General features: G+C 33.9%; 1 protein-coding gene across 5 annotated transcripts in view; it reads left to right on the plus strand.

Annotated features, from left to right (window-relative positions):
* Positions 1 to 19,815, plus strand: part of LOC147836458 (uncharacterized) — a 455,522-nt gene that overhangs the window by 19,889 nt on the left and 415,818 nt on the right. The gene's annotated exons all lie outside the window — the stretch shown is intronic.

Here is a 19,815-nt window from a genome sequence, read left to right on the forward strand (position 1 = left end):
TTAAGAGATTAAAGGCTTTTTAAGATTGGCGCTAATTAAGTCGCAGGGCGTGATATTGCGAAAAAACGGTACTGTCTGCGCGTAAAACTGGGACCACAATAAATAATTTAGGATTTAAATACCACTGATTTCCGCTTTTAATGAGCCTTCAATTAAAGCCTTCCTCGCAATGCTAATAAAAATAAAAGGGCTGAGATCACAGCTAAAGCATTTATATTGTTATGTATATTTTAACTAATGAGATTAACATTTATGTCAGGGGTTAGGGGACATAATATGTGCGGCATGAAACATCAAAGGCTTGGAGTTTAGCAACAAGGATAAAAGCTGTGCTAATCAGCTAACATGGCAAGCCACAATAAATTCTTGACTCATTGCTGAAAGGATCATATGGTCAACGAGGGTAAATAATTTTGTCTTGATGTATGCAGTGGGCCAAAACAAGTACCTATTATACTGTTGTGGTATACTGTAATTACAATGACTTTTGGCTTATTGTCCATCCAAATGTCTTATGTTGGGTTCCCAGCAAATGCACATTTAAGTACACTACCTGACAAAATTCCTGTCACCTATCCAAGTTTTAGGAAGAACAAATAATAACTTGACTTCTAGTTGATCATTTGGCTTCAAAAGTGGCTTATGTAAAAGGCAAAGGGGTCTAGATTACACTTATTTTACCAAAATAATATAGGATCATGCCTTGATTTTTAATTATTTAATTCTGACAGTAAGGCCTGACTTTGCTGAGACAAAAGTCTTGTCACTTAACAGAAATATTGTGCAGTATAGAATTTTAAGTCATGGTGCAGTGAAAAAAAATAATATTGTGTATGACTCCCATGAGCTTGGAGGACTGCATCCACACATCTCTGCAATGACTCAAATAAATCATTCTTGCTGGACTCCCAGAGTTCATCAAGATTCTTTGGATTGATCTTGAGTGCCTTCTCCTTCATCTTACCCCAGACATGCTCAATAATGTTCATGTCTGGTGACTGGGCTGGTCAATCCTGGAGCATCTTGACTTTCTTTGCTTCAGGAACATGATGTGGAAGTTGAAGTGTGAGATGGAGCGCCATCCTGTTAAAGAGTTTGCCCTCAGCTGTGCTTTGTAATGAAATGGGGAGCACAAATGTCTTGATAGATCAGGCTGTTGGTGTTGTCATCCACTCTGCAAATCTCTCACATGCCCCACACTGGATGTAACCCTAAATCATGATTTTTCTTTCACCAAACTTGACAGATTTCTGTGAGAATCTTGGGTCCATGCGGGTTCCTATAGGTCTTCTGCAGTATTTGTCATGATTGGTATGCTGTTCAACAGATTATTCATTAGAAAAATAGACTTTCTGCCACTTCTCCAAATTATCAACTTGAAGTCAAGTTATTATTTGTTGCTCATGCAACTGAGATTGACAGCAAGACTTTTGTCAGGTAGTGTACAGTATTTGTTCATTTGTACAGTAGATTGCATTCAAAGACAACCCATATGCATGAATATTTGCAAATTTCAAAGGACAGAGAGAATGATGAAGAATATATGAAATGGAGGTGCAGAATGTGTGTGAAATGTGTCTTCTGTAAATGTAAAGACAAATCAACCCAAGCTGAAAAATTCAAATGAATTAAAATTAAATAAAAAATCACAAGTAAACCAGTCAAGGGGCTTGTTCTCCTGTTTGGTGTGTATTATACTGTAAGTATATCAAGCTTTTATTGAACTTTTCATTTAAAAATATATATAAAAAAACACTGTATCATTTACCCTCATGTCCGTCCAAACATGTTATTCTGCTGTGGAACACAAATAAGACATCTATTTTTTCTCATATTCAGTGATGTTTAGACTTTAATGTTCTTCACAATATCTTATTTTGTGCTTCAAAGAAAAAATATGCTAAGCAACTAATGAAAAACAAATTCCGTTCATGTCAGTGTAAGGGTTTATTTACATTATAACAGGTGGCTGTTGAATTCTAGATTTTGATTGGTTGATTTAATTTCATTTTTAGGGAAAAGCACAGCTGAAGTTGTCCTAGTCCCATCTTGAAGACATAATTTTATATAAACTTGCCAGGGGTGGCACAGTGGCTCAGTGGTTAGCATCATCACCTCACAGCAAGAAGGTTGCTGGTTCAAGTCCCAGCTGGGTCAGTTTTCAATTCCGTGTGGAGTTGGCATGTTCTCCGTGTGTTTACGTTGGGTACTCTGGTTTCCCCCACAGTCCAAAGACATACGCTATAGGTGAATTGAATAAACTAAAATGGAGAGTGTAAAGTGTTTCCTACCACTGGGTTGCAAAACATATGCTGGAATAGATGGTGGTTCACTCTGCTGTGGCGCCCTCTGATAAATCAGAGACTAAGCCAAAGCAAAATGAATTAACAAACTTGCCAAATATTTCAAAGGCCCTAAAAAAGCAAAAGGACCAAAAACCACAAAGGCACGGAATAAATATATTAAACAATAGGATAAAACGGACAAACTAATTCCATGTTTGTGCCACAACATAATGTTTTATTTTGTACAGAAGCACATAGCCTTCTCTCTCTCACTCTTTTTAAAACTGTTCTACAAATAGATTAATATATGAGAGCCCAAACTGTTAAAGCAGGGCCAGCTGTGATTTTATGGATTACACATTTAGTAAGTAAACATTTGGCCAGTGCTCTATGTGGTAGTTAATCTTGGTCTTTGCAGCTACTGATTCCAGCAATGTTCGATTATTGCTGTAGAACAAGGATATCTAATTAGAAACAATTTTTCCAGGACTGTTAGAGTGGAAGGAAAATCTTTACAGCGTCCTGCAGTTTTGGCTTTGGAATTATCTTATCCCCACTCCTCCACTGTTTTTAGCATGCTAAAGACATTTGACAGTAAACCACAAAGGATAAGCAGGAAAAGATCGCAAAGCCTAGTGGTCAACCCCTTTCTCATTAACCTCCTGGATGCTCCCCAGCAATAACTGAACATTTCCATGGTTGCTTAGTGATGCAAAACCAACCATACTAAACAGAGCACTCAAATCATTAAGGCATTTGGGAGGAGGATGAGGCCTGTCCAGGAAATGACTGCGCTCACATATCATTTCTATATCTTTAATTGCAGAAAAGATATATTGTGTGGGGCAGTAGATATAAGTCAAATATATTGCATTCTATTGGACTCTACTTTCCAAGTATCTTCAGATTTAGCTGGAATTATCGACTATTTATAGCATAATCAGCTAATCTGGGCTACTTTTTATCGAACAGCCAGATCAAAGGCAACATTGGCACCATTAGTGCCTTTGATCAATAACAGAAAGTCCCAGAATGTGATAAAATGTTGACATTCTTCAGGATTTGTCCTATGCTGTCTGTATTGAGTAACTGTGCTACTCAGACTCTGTTTTCGACTGAGCTGGTGCCAGAACAAGCTCTGGGTTTTTCCAACTAAACCAGGCAGCAGATAGGAGCAAACCTCTGACCCAACAGTTTGTAAACTATTTTTACCACATGAGTTTAGACATGCAGTTAGAATACACAATGATGGCGGCTGTAATGAGATGATTGGCTGATCAGAAAGCCCAATGCTTACTGTATGCGCAACAGGCATGAAACAGAGCAAGACCAAACTCAGTTTCTTGGATACAGACTGGATCGGACTGAATACATGGATCAGTTACAAAACAATGCTATTCTATTGCTGTGAATATAATAATAATAATAATAATAATAATAATAATAATAATAATAATAATAATAATAATAATAGTAATAATAATTTCTATATAAATTAATTGTAAATGTTAAAAACATTCTCTTTCAATTGTAAAATGTACAATACACACACACACACACACGCACACACACACACACACACACACACACACACACACACACACACTGTAAAACCCAAAAAATTAAGGTATCTGAAACCGTTTGAGAAAACCGATATCATCAAACCCTTTAAGTTCAAAAACTAAGCCTAATATGTACTGTGAACTTTATTTGAGTAAGCAAAGCAATTTGAACACAGTAAAACCCAGTAAATAACGAGAACTCAAACCAACTGAGTACTGTTAAATCAATTTTAATTTAAGGCAACTCAAACCCTTTGAGGAAACCGATTGCTACAAACCATTTGAGTTAAAACAAACTAATCTATATAAGTACTGTGAACTTACTCCATTTAAGTTGAAGAAAGTTATTCAGCTGTGGCTGTCAATGCTCTTGTTTCTGTGTTGAACTCTGGTTTTAGTCATAATTGTCCTTTTTGTACCCTTGGTGAGACTGTTTTTCATTGTTTTATGGATTGTTGTCATCTTTTGTCATTGTTTTCATGGCTAGTGTTTTTTTTTATTAATTTGCTGCAGTTTTTTCTAAACAGCTGTTTGGGGTATAGATATTCACAAAAATAGAGAGAACAAGGTCAATTGTTCTATTTAATTTTGGGAAGAGCAAAAGTAAACAAAACAAGATAAAAGGTTTCTGAGATGTTTATGTTTGCATTTTTATAAAACCTTAAAGGTTCGTTTAAAAATAATTTGCAGTTTAGGGTGTGATCCTAAATTTTTTTTCCAATATATAGTGCTATAAAGATTCTTTCTTTCTTTCTTTCTTTCTTTCTTTCTTTCTTTCTTTCTTTCTTTCTTTCTTTCTTTCTTTCTTTCTTTCTTTCTTTCTTTCTTTCTTTCTTTCTTTCTTTCTTTCTTTCTTTCTTTCTTTCTTTCTTTCTTTCTTTCTTTCTTTCTTTCTTTCTTTCTTTCTTTCTTTCTTTCTTTCTTTCTTCCTTCCTTCCTTCCTCGATCACCAGCGATCTAACTTCCAGAGATCGCTGGAAAATACTCACACGAACTACAATCCTGCCTCATAATGGCCAGGGGCGCCAGAAACCTCTGAATACCCCAAATGTTGGACGCCAGATACGTCTGAATCCCCCGAATGGCAGGCTCCAGATACCTCTGAATCCCTCAAATAGAATCTAAAATGTCTTCAATTGTGTTTTTTGGATTTGACTTGGAAGTTTGGAACAGTATGAAGATGAGTAATTAATTAATGACAGCATTTTATTTTTTCTAATCCTTCACTCTCAAAAATAAAGGAACAAAATCTGTCTGGGGTGGTATCTTTTGTACTATACTGATGGACATTAGTATCTTTAGGGTACACCTTTGTACCTTTAAAGTAAATTTTTTTACTTTTGGTTTGATTTTTGCACTTTTAGGTTTGACTTTTGTATCTTTTAAGTTACTGTGAGGTACACATTTGTACTTTTTAGGTATTAATGTTTACCTTTTAAGGACCTGTTAGAAACAAAAATGTGAAAAGTTACCACGCCAGTGACAGATTTTGTTCCTTTAATTTTGAGAGTGTTTATTGTTTCCCTCATTTATTAGACTGTGACATTTAAGCAATAGTATTTTTTTTACCATAATTTACAGAAGATATAAAATTTTAAGAATTTAAAAATAAATGGCTTCATTAAAAGGCTTTATTAATTAACACAGTACATTCCGCCAATAATAAGATATTAAATCTTAATCTTTCTATATTTCAAATGTCCTTCCAATCACCAGGTTTTAATCATATTAAAATATGTTATGGTCACTTATTCCTTTATCTATTTTTATATGCAGAGTTTTTTAATTTTACACACAGGTCATGCTGAAAAATGTTTTTTTTCACTCATATATTGACATTTTATTTTCATTTTAGATGAAAAAAAAATTATTTGCAACATTAAGGTAGACACTAGCATTTAGTAGCCATGCTTTCTATGCATAAAAACACTTTTGTAAATGTAATCATGATGCAGACACCAAAATCCAAATTTTTGACTTTCCTTCACATCCTTTTATTTTTTTTGAAGCCCCAACATCTGAAGTTAAATATCTGTAGATATGGGGCTCCCAAAGGCCCTCTCTCCATATGTATTGCATTACTAGATGTCTCAAACTTTTCTCCAGAACTTGCGGCTTTACAGTCCGCTTGAGCTGAGGATTAGGCACTCCTGAAATTGATTTATTTCAGCACTAAAACTGTTTATTAAATATAATAGACCATCAAAGTTGTCAGTGGAAGGAAGAGAGAAAAAGGGAGCCATCATCATTTTACCACAGAAGTGAACATTTTCAAAAGAGGCAGTTGAAACGTCTTGGTTAAGACCGAGGTACCACACAGTCTCAAATTACATGCGCATCTAAAACCAATTCCAGAGGAGTCTAAGCAATTTTTGTTCTAATGACAACCATTTACTGTAAATTGATTTTTTTCTCCTTCCCTTTTATCTAATAAATCTTTTCTAACCCTCCATTAAGAATGCAAGAAATCAAAATTATGAATGTAAGATCGGTCCTCTTTAGTCAGGGGAAGGGTTTGCAAGTCACATAAAGTTAAATCCAGGCCAGTACAAAGAGAATGTTTACTGGATATTTCTCATTTGATTTATCACAATTCTCGTCCTCTATTTGAAAATAGTACTTAGGCTAAGTTATTCTTAATACTTGTAAAAGAATAAGGTCAAACTATGTTTTTTTTTCCTTTCCGATTTTAAATAATTGAGTCTTGCTGAGTTAGCATGGTTTGAAGAATAGTGGCAAATTATAATGAATTATTACGTGTTTTTGTGCTAGACTGTGATCCGTAAATAAAGTTTTTTAATATGTCATCAAATTATTCTTGCTTATAATTTGCCTGATAGGAGTTTTTGGTGCTCACATTTTACAATAATTGATAATAATCTATAGATTATAATTAACACTACTTTTATAATATTATTAATAATAATTGATAATATTGATTATGATAAAATTATTATTAATAGTAATTATTATTGATAGTAAATATTGTATTGTAAATAATATCATGAACACTTGATAATTGTGAAACAACACTAAACATGCATACACTTATTTAACAACATACATTAAAATTTGTAAATTATCTATACAATATTGTATATAGTAATATACATAGACATACATTTGTAATTAAATAAACATTTTATTTTATAATTGAATTAAATTTAGTTATTATTTTATTATTTAAATGTAATTTGAATTGTTTTAATGCATTTTTTATTTAATTTTGCTTTATTATTTTATTATTTTAATTTAATTAAAAAAAATTAATTAATTTATATTTATATTTTATTTTTAATTTTATTTTTGTTTAGCTAATTTAAATTTTTTTATTTAATTTAATAATTTTATTTTGTTTTATTTTAAATGTATTTTATTTTATTTCATGATTTAATTTTATATATTTATTAAGTTTTGTAATGTTATTTAGTTTTAATTGTATTTTTAAAAGTTGTATCAATGTAATGTAATTATATTTGATTTAATATTAAAATTTTAATTGTTTTATTTTAACTTAATTTAAATTAATTTTACCTAATATATTATTTTAAATTTAATTTACCATTTATTTTATTTTATGTATTTTTTATTTAATTTTAATTATTTTCTTTTTATAATTTAATTTAATTTAGCTTTATTGTTTTATTGTAGTTTTTCATTTAATTTTACTATTTCATTTAATTTTACTTTTTTATTTTTACTATTTGTACTATTTTTTTAGGAAATTGTCTACATTTATTTTATTAATAAAATATTATATTATCTGTGTTTCTGTTGAGACTATTTCACTGCCATTTTGTTGCACTGAAACGTCTGAAAGCAAATTTCTTACATGTAAACATACTTTGCAATAAAGCTCTTTCTGATTCTGATAAAATTTCTACAATAAGGCTACAAAGCGAATGTTTACTGAATATTTTTTATGTGATTTATCACCCCCACATGAAAAGAGTAGCCAATCTATAACATACATTTCAGCAGCAGGCAAACATATCAGAACATTTCCACCACAGTGGCCATCTTCCAAATCTGGTAAGGACTTTTAGTCTGCCCCGCATCAAGCAGATCAACAAACAGAGCACGCCAAACTACGGGTGGTCCGATTATCATTATTTGTGTCTTGAACAAGCCTGGAATCTTTAAATATGAGGCAGATGCCAGGCACCTGGTTTTGCAGAGTAATGTGTACTTTCATATGTCCTGAGACAGCTTCTATATTTCATACAACACTTTTTACCCATGATTAATCATTTGTGGAGGACTTTTAATTCCTTTAGATGACGTGTGTGTTATGACTTTGTGGTTAAAACTACTGAGTTACATTGATAATATATGCGTTTTGACATTCTGTAACACCCAGTGATGCTCGATGTGACAGGAAATTTCAGTCATGGATTAATGCGATATGACTCCACTGTTTTGATAGCAAATTGCTTACAAATGAAAGCGACTGCATTTGTAAAACTTTTCCACAGTAGTTAGCTGTTTCTGTTTATGGCATTATATGGAGATTGAATTCATGTTTACACAGTTGTAGACATTATCTGTTATGGTGGGTGTGTGTGTGCGCGTTTCAATGATGAAAGCTTTCAACACAACTGCTTTTTAAGTCATTTATCAGAATGCATACTTCTAATCGTCTGCCACATCTGGAACAACCATGGGATATGTAAACTAAAGCGAAGACAGCGAAGAAAGCATGCGTACTGGAATGTAAACTTTTAAGTGCAGTATTTTTATGAAGCGTTTTAGCATAAGAGACATTACAGATGTCTTCTACACTGCATATTTTCTTGATTCTCAGTTAGCTTTATTGCATTGTTTGCTGAAGCAAGGCAATTGTTGCTATTGGTTACATTAAGGATTAAAGTACAATATTTTCTTAGTATAGCACATTTAAAACAACTGACATTCATCAAAGTGCTTCTATAACTACATAGATTCACACAGACAATGTTTCAACAGACATTACAACAACATTCAACTAAAGTTCCACATTATAAAGCTGATCCCTCTTAAAAGTGAGGTAAGTTTGACACCCAGTAGTTTAACTAGGTATTGCATGCCTGGTTCAAACACAGGCAAGTGCAAGTTGCCAGATTGACGACAACAACAGGACTGAGCCTGACTATCGAGCCTAAAGACTAATTTAAGGACGATTTAGGTCATGTTCTAAATAAAACCCAAGGCATGCGTTAGAAGGATTTTTTTCCATGTTAAAGGAAGTTTGTTTTAACCAACAACTGAAATTAATAATTAGTATTAATATTTAATATGTATTAATTAGATTATAAACCTGACCATTATCATTGGAGTGCAATAAGTGCGCTATTTTGTGCTTCTGATTGGCAGTATTTCAATTTCTGTCGTGTTTCGTCTGGTGCAAACAGCCAAAATGCTTATTACTGTGTATCTCTTCACTGTGTTAACACACAGGGTTACAATGTAACCTGCTCACCTAATGTTTACATTAGTAATATTTATATTATTGCTAATAATATAATTATTTGCTTATAACCACCTCATGTGCAACTCTGAATCTGCATCTCATTTCGGAGTCTGCTACTGTCCACCAGAGGTCGCACTTTGGTTGTGGACGCATACTTTGAGAGCCTTTCTAAATAAATTAATTAAATGCACTGTTTTCCCACCAATGCAACCTGGGGTGCTGAAACATGATTGGCTAAACTGGCATTGGGTGGGTTAAAGGGACCAAAACAAAGACAGACGTTCTGGCACGTAATGCACATTTTCAAAGCAGAATATCTGACTTCAGAATTGTTTTTCAGATAAACAAGAATGTTCACTTGCATGTTTCTAAAATATCTGCAAACATATTATAGTGTGTTTATTTTTTAGAAAGGTCAAAAACTTACATACAGTACCTTTAATTGACTCTAAAAGCTCTACTAAAAGGGTATAAAAGCGTACAACTGAGACTAAAAGCATTCAGAGTTTGGGCTACTATAATGTAATATAATATAATATAATATAATATAATATAATATAATATAATATAATATAATACAATAACTTTAATACTACATAAAATGTTAAACTGTTAAACTGTTATATAACCCACAAACTGAGTACTGAAAATGTTATATTTTGACTTGGATTATTAAAAAAACATGTTAGCAAGTGATGAGAACACCTTAGCAAATAAAATGCATTGAATTAACATCCACATCTTGTTGGTCTAACTCAGGGGTGTCCAAACTCGTCCCTGGAGGGCCAGTGTCATGCATATTTTAGTTCCAACCCCAATTAAAGACACCTGAACCAGCTCTTTCTATGTATACTAGAAACTTCCAGGGAAGTGTTTTATGTTAAATGAATTTATTTATCAAAAGATGCAATCCACTTATGATGAGTAATACTTAGTAAAATATTTAAAAAGAAGTAGTTATACATCGTTTATATTTTATTTTTTTCTTCAGTTTTTAAATGATCAAATACTACTTGCTGACAACAAAGTTAAACATGGTTTGAAGGATAGTGGCAAATTATATATAATTAGTATTTGCAGGCTTGACAGTGATGCTTAAATATAATCTTTTAATATGTCTCCACATTATTGTTTTTCATAATATCCCTGGTTGGAGATTTTGCATACAAAACCTGAGAAATACTATATCAATAAGTCTCCAATAGTTCATGTTATTTAGTGTATTTACTAACATGATAAAACAATGACCAATACAAGTACAGTATTTATTCATTTTATGAAAAAGATGATACAGTGTTGAAAAGTAACAACAAGAAGTCGAGACAACAAACATTTTTATGCTGCTTTAACTTATTTTAAGTTGAACAGGTTTCAACGGAATTTTATACGAAATTTTACTTAATATTTCTAGTCAGTTGGATTGATGTAAGTAGAGATGACTAAAAATTTAATTTGATTCTACTAAAAAAATAAGCAATATTTTTTTACTGTGTATGAGTTTCAACATTGACAATGTTGAAATTACCATTAGCTAGTACTAAAAATGCTGTACAAATTAATATTAATTCTTTAGTTCATTTAAGTAAATAAACCTTATTGTAAAGTAGGATCAAAAACCAGACTGAATGATAAAAAAAAGTACAGTTAAAAAGTGAAATTGAATGAAACACATTATTTATTTATTTATTTATTTAGACTACAAAAACAAGCTCTTGTCAGAAGTCTTATGTGAATTGATGACAGTGATGGTATTGTAGAATGCAATCAAAAAAAGTAGAGCAGCAGACATGTGGAAGAATTCAAAAGTAATTTTGGGAAGACATCCAGGAGACGTTATCATCGGTCCCCATCAGGCTTGAGTTATGAGAAGCATCAGCGATCTCTTGTTCTTTGTGCAGGAATCAAACTGCATATCTTCATGTTCTGTGTTGCGCACACATAAAACGCACGATCACACACACACACACACACACACACACACACACACACACACACACACACACACACACACACACACACACACACACACCGATGTAGGGATGCATGCGGGAGAACAGGGATAGGCTCATGTCCGCTCTTGTGCTGGGGGTGAAGGAGCTCTAAGATTGAGAAGACAAGAAGTCTGTCAGGTTGAAGCTCGTTGAAGATGGTTTTATTCGGACAAGTGGCAGATTTATCACCCATCATCACCAAACCTTTTTCTACATAATTTAGGAGAAATTCTAATATATACACACATACATAAGCAATATCACACTCGTAGCAGTGTGATATATGACTGTATATCAGCACTGGTGCGAGGTGTGACTTATACAGCCATATTGCACTACGAGTGTAATATTGCATTTATCCAACATTTCGACGGCATAACCATGTATATAAAAAAGAAAATCAAACACGGAGAGTCTCAAAATCTTTTGTATGAGGAACTACTTTCTTCCGCCATTCCTTCACATCTGCAGCTGATGTCAGAACAGCAGAAACCGTTGCTACTTCACAAACGTCACTTTAGAGCTAGTAATTGAATGATTCTCTAGCGCAATGTCTAAAGTGATGACAAAACAGCTGATTTTTGCTCACATTTAAAGATTACAAGGCTGAGCAGCATGAAACGCCCTAAGTCTAGAGACTAGATTGCAACAGAGAAATACTGGGAAATCACAATAATTAACCCTGAAAAAGCCAAAGCAAAGCAAACACTACCAGATTACCATTGTATTTGTGCTATGGAAGAATGCTAAACACAAAATGCTAAGCCTTTATGACCAGATTATTTAACAAAAGAAGATTACTTCAATGAAATATTTGTAGTCTTTTAATAAGCGTGTTATATACAAGATAGAGATGGTATGAAAAGTTAATTGTTTGTTTTGAAATTTGTGAATCGGAATTTGTTCAATAATAAACCCAAAACACACATGGTTGTTGTCATGTGGTGACAACTACCAATTGCGTAATATCGGTGTCGTCAAAGCAGCTCCAGCATTCGATCAGTTGTCTGATCTCGGAGTGCTGTCATGGTACTTGAATGCCAAATGTGACAGTAAGGTGGGATTGGCGCAGGGTCAATCCAGACAAAAAAATTCTAATCAAAATGCACCACTTTAAGACAGATTTTGACAGACCTGCTCAGCACTGCGTAAAGTTGAACGCACCTAGTGTCTTGCCACAACCTGCTGGTATGTTATGATAATAAATAGATCATAGTATGTTAAGATGCATAACTGTGTCACAAGTTGTAATAAGTAGCACTAGTGTTCCTTTTATACATCATTTTATTCATCAAAAATTGTCATTTACAGAAGTTTTCTGATGATTTTGCTATTGTCGATTACACAAAAGGATCATGATGACAGTGAGTAGGTTGCTTTCATAAAGTTTTGCTGACTGGTGTGAAACAAATTGTCTTAAATGAAATACCAATAAGACCAACAAAATGATTGTTTATTTTTGCAGACATCCACAACAAGCGGTGCCAGTGATTATACAGGACTCAGCAATCGAGATTGTTTCATCATATAGGTACCTGGATGTATATCTAAATAACAAGCTGAAAATACAAAAGTGTATAAGATATTAAGATGACTGATGTCCTTTGGTGTGTGCCAGACACTGTTAAAAGGTTTTTATGATTCAGTGGTGTCTTCTGTAATCCTGTAACCTGCTGGGGAGGGGGACTGTGGAGAAGAGCAAAACAAATTAAATAAGCTTATAAAAAGGGCAGGTCCTGTTGTAGGGTGTGTACTACCCCCTATAGAAGAGATTGCACATGATCAAATAATAGACTGATTTGACAGTATGATGATAATCATCTTTTAGTGCAAGATTAATTCAACCAGAGTTAATTGTTACAGAGAAAGGTACAGCAAGTCATTTTTACCAACAGATTGTATAACCAAAATCATACTAGATGACAAGTGTTTACTTGTTGTTTGAAAATAAGATGTGCAGTATGAATGTAATTTTATTATTGTTTTAATATGTAACTTATTTGATCTATTTTTAGTATGGACGGTCAGCTGTGACGTGAATTTCCCTTTGGGATTAATCAATTCTAACAAACAAGCATTTATTTATGCTCAGCAGCCAATGTAACACAGTACACACTAAGATGAATAATAACTTACACAAAACTTCCTAAAACATATTGTAAAATATGTTTTTGCCATTCATATAATCCCTCCTTTCAACTTCTTGAAAAAAAAGAAGCAATTTACATTTTTTTCCAAACTGTATTTTGTATGTATGTATGTATGTATGTATGTATGTATGTATGTATGTATGTATGTATGTATGTATGTATGTATGTATGTATGTATGTATGTATGCATTATGCATGCATGTATGTATGTATGTATGCCTGTATGTATGTGTGTATGTATGTGTGTATGTATGTATGTATGTATGTATGTATGTATGTATGTATGTGTATTTATATTACAGTTCTGTCTCGTTCTCGAAACTCGATTGGCTGATAGCAGTGCAATATTCCTGTAATAACAGCACTCGTACAGCCTCTTCACTCTTCTGTATTACTTCGCCCACTGACAGCAGATCAATAAACTTGCTAGTTTGAAAAATATTGCAGCTGTTGGTAATATTTTATGTTTATATCACTTTCTTATTTCCCCTTATTTCTCTCATGCGTTTGTTATATATTTAATTCATAATTCCCTTATTGTTTAAAAATGAACTATAGATTGTAGAAACTGTATTCTGTTTTATTTGTACTGTAAATCTTTTGTTATTATAAAAAAAAAAAATGATGATAATGCCATGTAATCAGTCATCTTGACTGCTGCGACTTAGCGCCCCAAAGTGTCCGGCTGTCCGGCTTGATGTTTTCGTTTTCAACTCTGTCTCTGCTCGGCTAATCTTGTTGATCACTAGCTCAAGCCATGGTTCAAGTTGAACACACCTACTGTCTTGATGAGTGATTTGCTGGCACATTCATTTAAATAATTCATTCACAAACGCTGATTCATTTAGAAATTAAGCATGTGACTGTTTTATGAGAGAATAATTGAATTATTGACGCAAGATTTTTTCAATGTCAATGATTCAGTAATTAATCACTGCAGTATTGCGCTGAGATGCGCAAATGTTCTGCTCTCCCTTTGTTTGGAACTGAAAATTGAAAGTTTTAGTACTGCTAAGCTAAAAATAGGCACTAAAATACTTTAAATCTCAGCATTAGGCTTTATGTAATAAATGCTTTTGGAATTTCAAGACTTTTTTTTCGCAAAGCATGTGACTGATAATTAAAAGGAGTTGAAACTATATTAATAATTATTTGAACAGCTGTTTTTAACTATAGGCCTATAATCATATTTGTGGAGGTCAGCAGGGCAAATATGTGTTTTAAGTATGAAAACCTCCCTTGTCTCACAAAATAATGCCCACAGCGCTACACATTAATGCCCTCTAAATAGCAATATAAATCAGTGCAATTGATAACATTTCACTTGAATAACTGCAGCTCTTTGAACCATTTCATACAGTATGAATTATCAAATACGTTTGCAATAAATAAATAGAAGATAAAATAAAAAATAAAAACTCCCACTACTATGGTCAGTCATAAAACTTTATTATGCATGCCAGCATTTCATCTTCAGGATGACAGCTGGATTAGATAAGCAAAGAGACCCAAGTCATCTAGCTTTTTGCTTAAGGTCGCTTTAAAAAAACATTAAAACGCAGATCCTCATTGTGAAGGGAAAACTTTTTGTCCTTCAAAAAAAAAGAGAGAGAGAGAGAGAGAGTGATACAGACTGATCTAAAACAGCTGGATGGCCCTCTTGAGAAACAGCGGGCCAGTGACACACTAGTCAGACTATGTGTTTTAAATGTAAACACGTGGGCTTCCCTGTTCCTTTTGATCGTACTCTTCATTTTGAAAAAAGTGCCAGTTATAATCAACAGCTCGAGGTGGTAACCTTTTACAGATGCATTCCATGCCTGCTTGAGTTAGGTGAGGACAGTTTTTATGAAAGCGTGCATTCTGTACCATGCAGGGGTTACATTTGAGCATTTCTAGGGTGAATTGAAGAAGCAGATGGCTACAGACAGGGTCCAGGTATTGGCTGAATGTTTCCAGGTCCCGTTTTCCCTTAGATTAACCTCCTGAACACATCTGCTTCCTGGTGCAGGGTGAGTAAAAGCAAAGGCGAGCAGCTGTCCACTTCTCTGAGATCAGCCCACTGAACTGACCTTGAACATCTGACCACAGTAAAACTAATCCTTGGATTATTTCAAGAAGCATTTGTCCATTTAATAACAGGATCTACACCTTAGTAATCATGTTTAGGTAAAAAAAAAAAAAAAAAAGATTTGATTTGCTTTATGTAGGCTATAATGAATACACATTATGCATGTTAAAATCATATGTCCAAATTCTTTATACTAAAATTCCTTTTAATAAAATATTATTAAATGCTAAATGTAAATCAGTTTGCAACAAGGTTCAGTTTTTTTTATTGTGTGTAGTGAACAAACCATGAGCAAAAAAAAAAAAAAAGATTCTTGTACATTCATAATATTCTAATGTTAATTTATATAGCTTTAATTTGACCTTATTGCAGAGTGATGATCTATATTTTACATAAATTACATTGCATTCCACATATTTTACTGTCATTTCATATATTAAAGCTTGTTTCCATATTTCCAAGCTTCCTTCCATATATTCGGACCTTCATTCTATATATCCAGACTTTCATTCCATATACAGTATTCGGAATTTCTCTCCTTATATTTGAACTTTTATTCCATAAATTCGAACGTTAATTTTAAATATTCAAACTTTCATTCCATATATTGAAGTTTCTTTCCATATGTTCAGACTTTCATTCCATATATGCAAACTTTCATTCCTTATATTCAGTCTTTCATTTCAAATTTTCAGACTTTCTTTCCTTGTATTGAAGTTTCGTTCCATATATTCATTTTCATTCCATATATTCCAACTTTCTTTCCATATATTCAAGCTTTCATTTCATATATAATTTTTTTTTCATATATCTGGACTTTCATTCTATATATTCAGACTTTCTTTCCATATATTCTGAATTTTTTTTCCATATATTTGGACTTTTATCCCATATATTCAAACTTTTTTTCCATATATTCGGACTTTAATTTCATATATTCAATCTTTCATTCCATATATTGAAGTTTTATTCAAATAAATATATATATATATATATATATATATATATATATATATATATATATATATATATATATATATATATTTAAAATTTAAACTTTTTTATATGTTTTGAAACTTTAGATCTGTAGTGTCTGCTATTTGCTGGCTGTATGTGGGCGGAGTAATACACAAAGGGTAAAGAGGCTGTAGGAGTTCTGATATTGCAGAATATCGCATGGCTATCAGCCAATCAGTTTTGAGAACCTGACAGAACTGTTGTATATATACTGTAACTGTTAAGCCCAATGTGTACTTCAGATTCTATGCATCCTTAAGTGTTTGTATTTTGTCATCAAAACAGTATGGTTACACAATCATATGACACATAACTCACACATGCCTTTGAACTGTTTTTTTGTATTGCTTAGTTTGTTCTCCAGGTTTGAACATTGAACTAAACCATTTTTTCATAGAAGCAAAAGTTTTATTGTGTGTACACTAATGTACACATAAAAAGTTGATGAATAGTTTGGCCTTTTTTCTTTTCCTCTGAGATCCTATTAGAGAATGCATAACATGGAACGGTATTACAGTGTCTTGGACTTTGAAAATATTTCCATCCTTTAAAGTCTACATCAAAAACCTAAACTAAAGTGACCCAAGGATTACAAGATTGAGGTAAATCTGGGCTAAATGACTCGTGGCGATCTTGCTCAGAAGTTGCCACAAAAGCCCTTGGACTCAATGACTTTGTACCGACACTCGAAACCATGCAGTTAACAGAAGTTTAGGGCCCTGTTTACAGCTGTGCAGATGTTCATGTAACATGCATTGCTGGAAACAAAAAGTTTGGTGAGACCAGCTGCATTCTTTACATTCTGCTTCAATAACTCCAAGGGACCTTTGTAGAGGTTTTCGAATAAAAAAGAAGCTTACTAAAAGAAGCTTTAGTGTTCGGATGTTGAAAGCAAATTGACATTCAAGCCAAGTCTGCATTTTTTATTTTTTTTACCCGCCAACGTTTCTTTGGATTGCATTGAGACTAATTAGAAACTTCAGATAACATTGAGGCCAAACTGAAAGACCATTGAGGGGACTTTCCCTCTCCAGCAGAGCAAGAGCGATGAGGAGATGGTGGTTAACTTGGATGAAAATTAGCGGTTCAGAGGTCAACACAGGCAGTGCAGTTGATTTGAACAGTTGATGCGTTTAACAGTTTCAAAACGAGATCGCTTCCAACCTCCCGGCTTTTTGCATGATGTTACTGTGAAGGTATTGACGGAGTGACCAAAATCATAACCTTCAGGAGTCTCTCTGTCTCTCGCCATCATACACTGCAAATATTTCTGTCTCATAAAGTCAGCAGTCGCACAGTCGTACAAGCAGGCGGGCCAAGTTCAAAGAGTGCACTTTCTGCTGAGGGTGGGCACTTTGGCCCTGTGGTAAGAATCTGACAATGCCTATCGAAGATTTACAAGCCTATGAAATGACTTATCAGATAAAACATTCATTCGCAAAGGAGACAGAAGGAGAAACGGTAAGCTAAGGAGCTGGGAGGTGCAGGGTGAAGAAAAGCAGAGCGGTCTGAGGGGTGAAATGAGGAGACGGAGACACAGCGTAGACTTGAGAGACAGAGCGTTCTCAATAACCGAACTCACTTTATCATCCTTTTCCATCAAAACTCTATTCTCTAGTCTCATTCAGGCTGGATGCTTCTCAAAACAAACATTTATTGACCTGAAAAATCCTGGAGATATCAGATCGCGCAATCCATCAGTCCACAGACCACAAAATTATACAGCTAATACTCCATCCGCCAGGCGGCTCGATATGACTAAATGCGCAAATCAGCTAAAAAGAAGCAGGCCTGAGACATCCCGGCACCAAATAATTGAATGTTAAGATGCAATTGAATGAGCAAGACCTGTCAGTTAGGCTCAAAACGAAACAACAATAATGTCAAAATGGTAAAGCAAGCGCACATCTGGTAGAAATATGTCCTCTTATTTGTCTAGGTGGCTTGCGGTAGCTATAGCCTGATCCTGAAAAACCTTTTCCTTTCTAAATGGGTATAAATGATTTAACGTTGAAACGCTGCCTAAGTGTTCCTGATGACTGATATTTGCTAGCGTTGCGGCATTTTTGCGAACTGTAATTGAAAGATGACAGCGGGAGGGCTTAGAAACATGTGTGTTGTAATGTAGATAAAGAGAAACAAGACTGAGACCTCTAAAAGTGGATGTATATCATCATCTTCGTCACTAAAAATGTGTTTTTTAATCTCAAATTATATTAATTCCATGTTCAGTCCAAAACAAAATGAAGGGGCATTTTTTTAAATGATTAATGTAAAATACTAAAACGCGGTTATGAGAATAAATAAAATTTGAAATGTGTAGAAATATTTGCAAGAAAATATTACATTTTATTGTTAAAACTTGCCATAGACTAATAATCAGACTGATTATTAACCTTCCGTTTGTGTTCGGTTCAAATCTGACCGATTTACCACTTAAAAAATCACTCATAAATATTGGGTTTTACATCTGTTTGCCTCAAAGCCTTATGATATCCTCAACACTTTGCACTTGAACATATAAAAGTGATGATCACCTCTTTGATTGGATTTTAAGTGTGAAGTTTCACAAACTAATTTCGAGCGGAGCACGTGATAGGATTGACTACAGCTGATCCCTATCACTAATCACTAACTGGCCAATCAGACCATTCTAAATGTTATATAAATATTCATCCTAAAACTCTATTCCCCATCTTCGTTTTGGAAACCCCCCCATCCTTCCCTTCTTCCCCTTCCTTCGGGCAACACGGCGGTTCAGCGGCTAGCATCGTTGCTCCACAGCAAGGAGGTTGTTGGTTCAAAACACTAGCTTAGCCAGTCGACACTGTGCGGAGTTTGCATGTTCTCACTGTGTTTGTGTGGATTTTTTGCGGGCGCTACGGTTTCCTCCCACACTTAAAAAACATGCAACAAAGTTAAAGTCACAAGCACCTACTATATACAACTAGCTCAGTTAGCGGTCTACTCTTGGAAAGATATACAAAACTACCTGATCTCGGATCTTTCCTAATGCTCATTGACCAGGCGGGAGCCTTGAGGTCATCCATCTCCGAGCTCAGGGTTCTCTCCCGAAATAGCTTGCCAAACCTGCTAAAATAGTCAAACATTATCCAAGTGTGAACTCTTGAATCAACCTTGTTACAACTGTGGTGTTCCCGGTCAAAAGTGACCACCATAGGAAATTTATGGGTATCCAGACTATATTCATCCATTAGACAGAAAACATCCTCATACACACCACCCCAACTCACTCACTTACTCGCTCACACACACACACACACACACAC

Source organism: Danio rerio, chromosome 6, assembly GCF_052040795.2.
Source record: "Danio rerio strain M-AB ecotype USA chromosome 6, GRCz13ab, whole genome shotgun sequence".
NCBI classification, from domain to species: domain Eukaryota; kingdom Metazoa; phylum Chordata; class Actinopteri; order Cypriniformes; family Danionidae; genus Danio; species Danio rerio.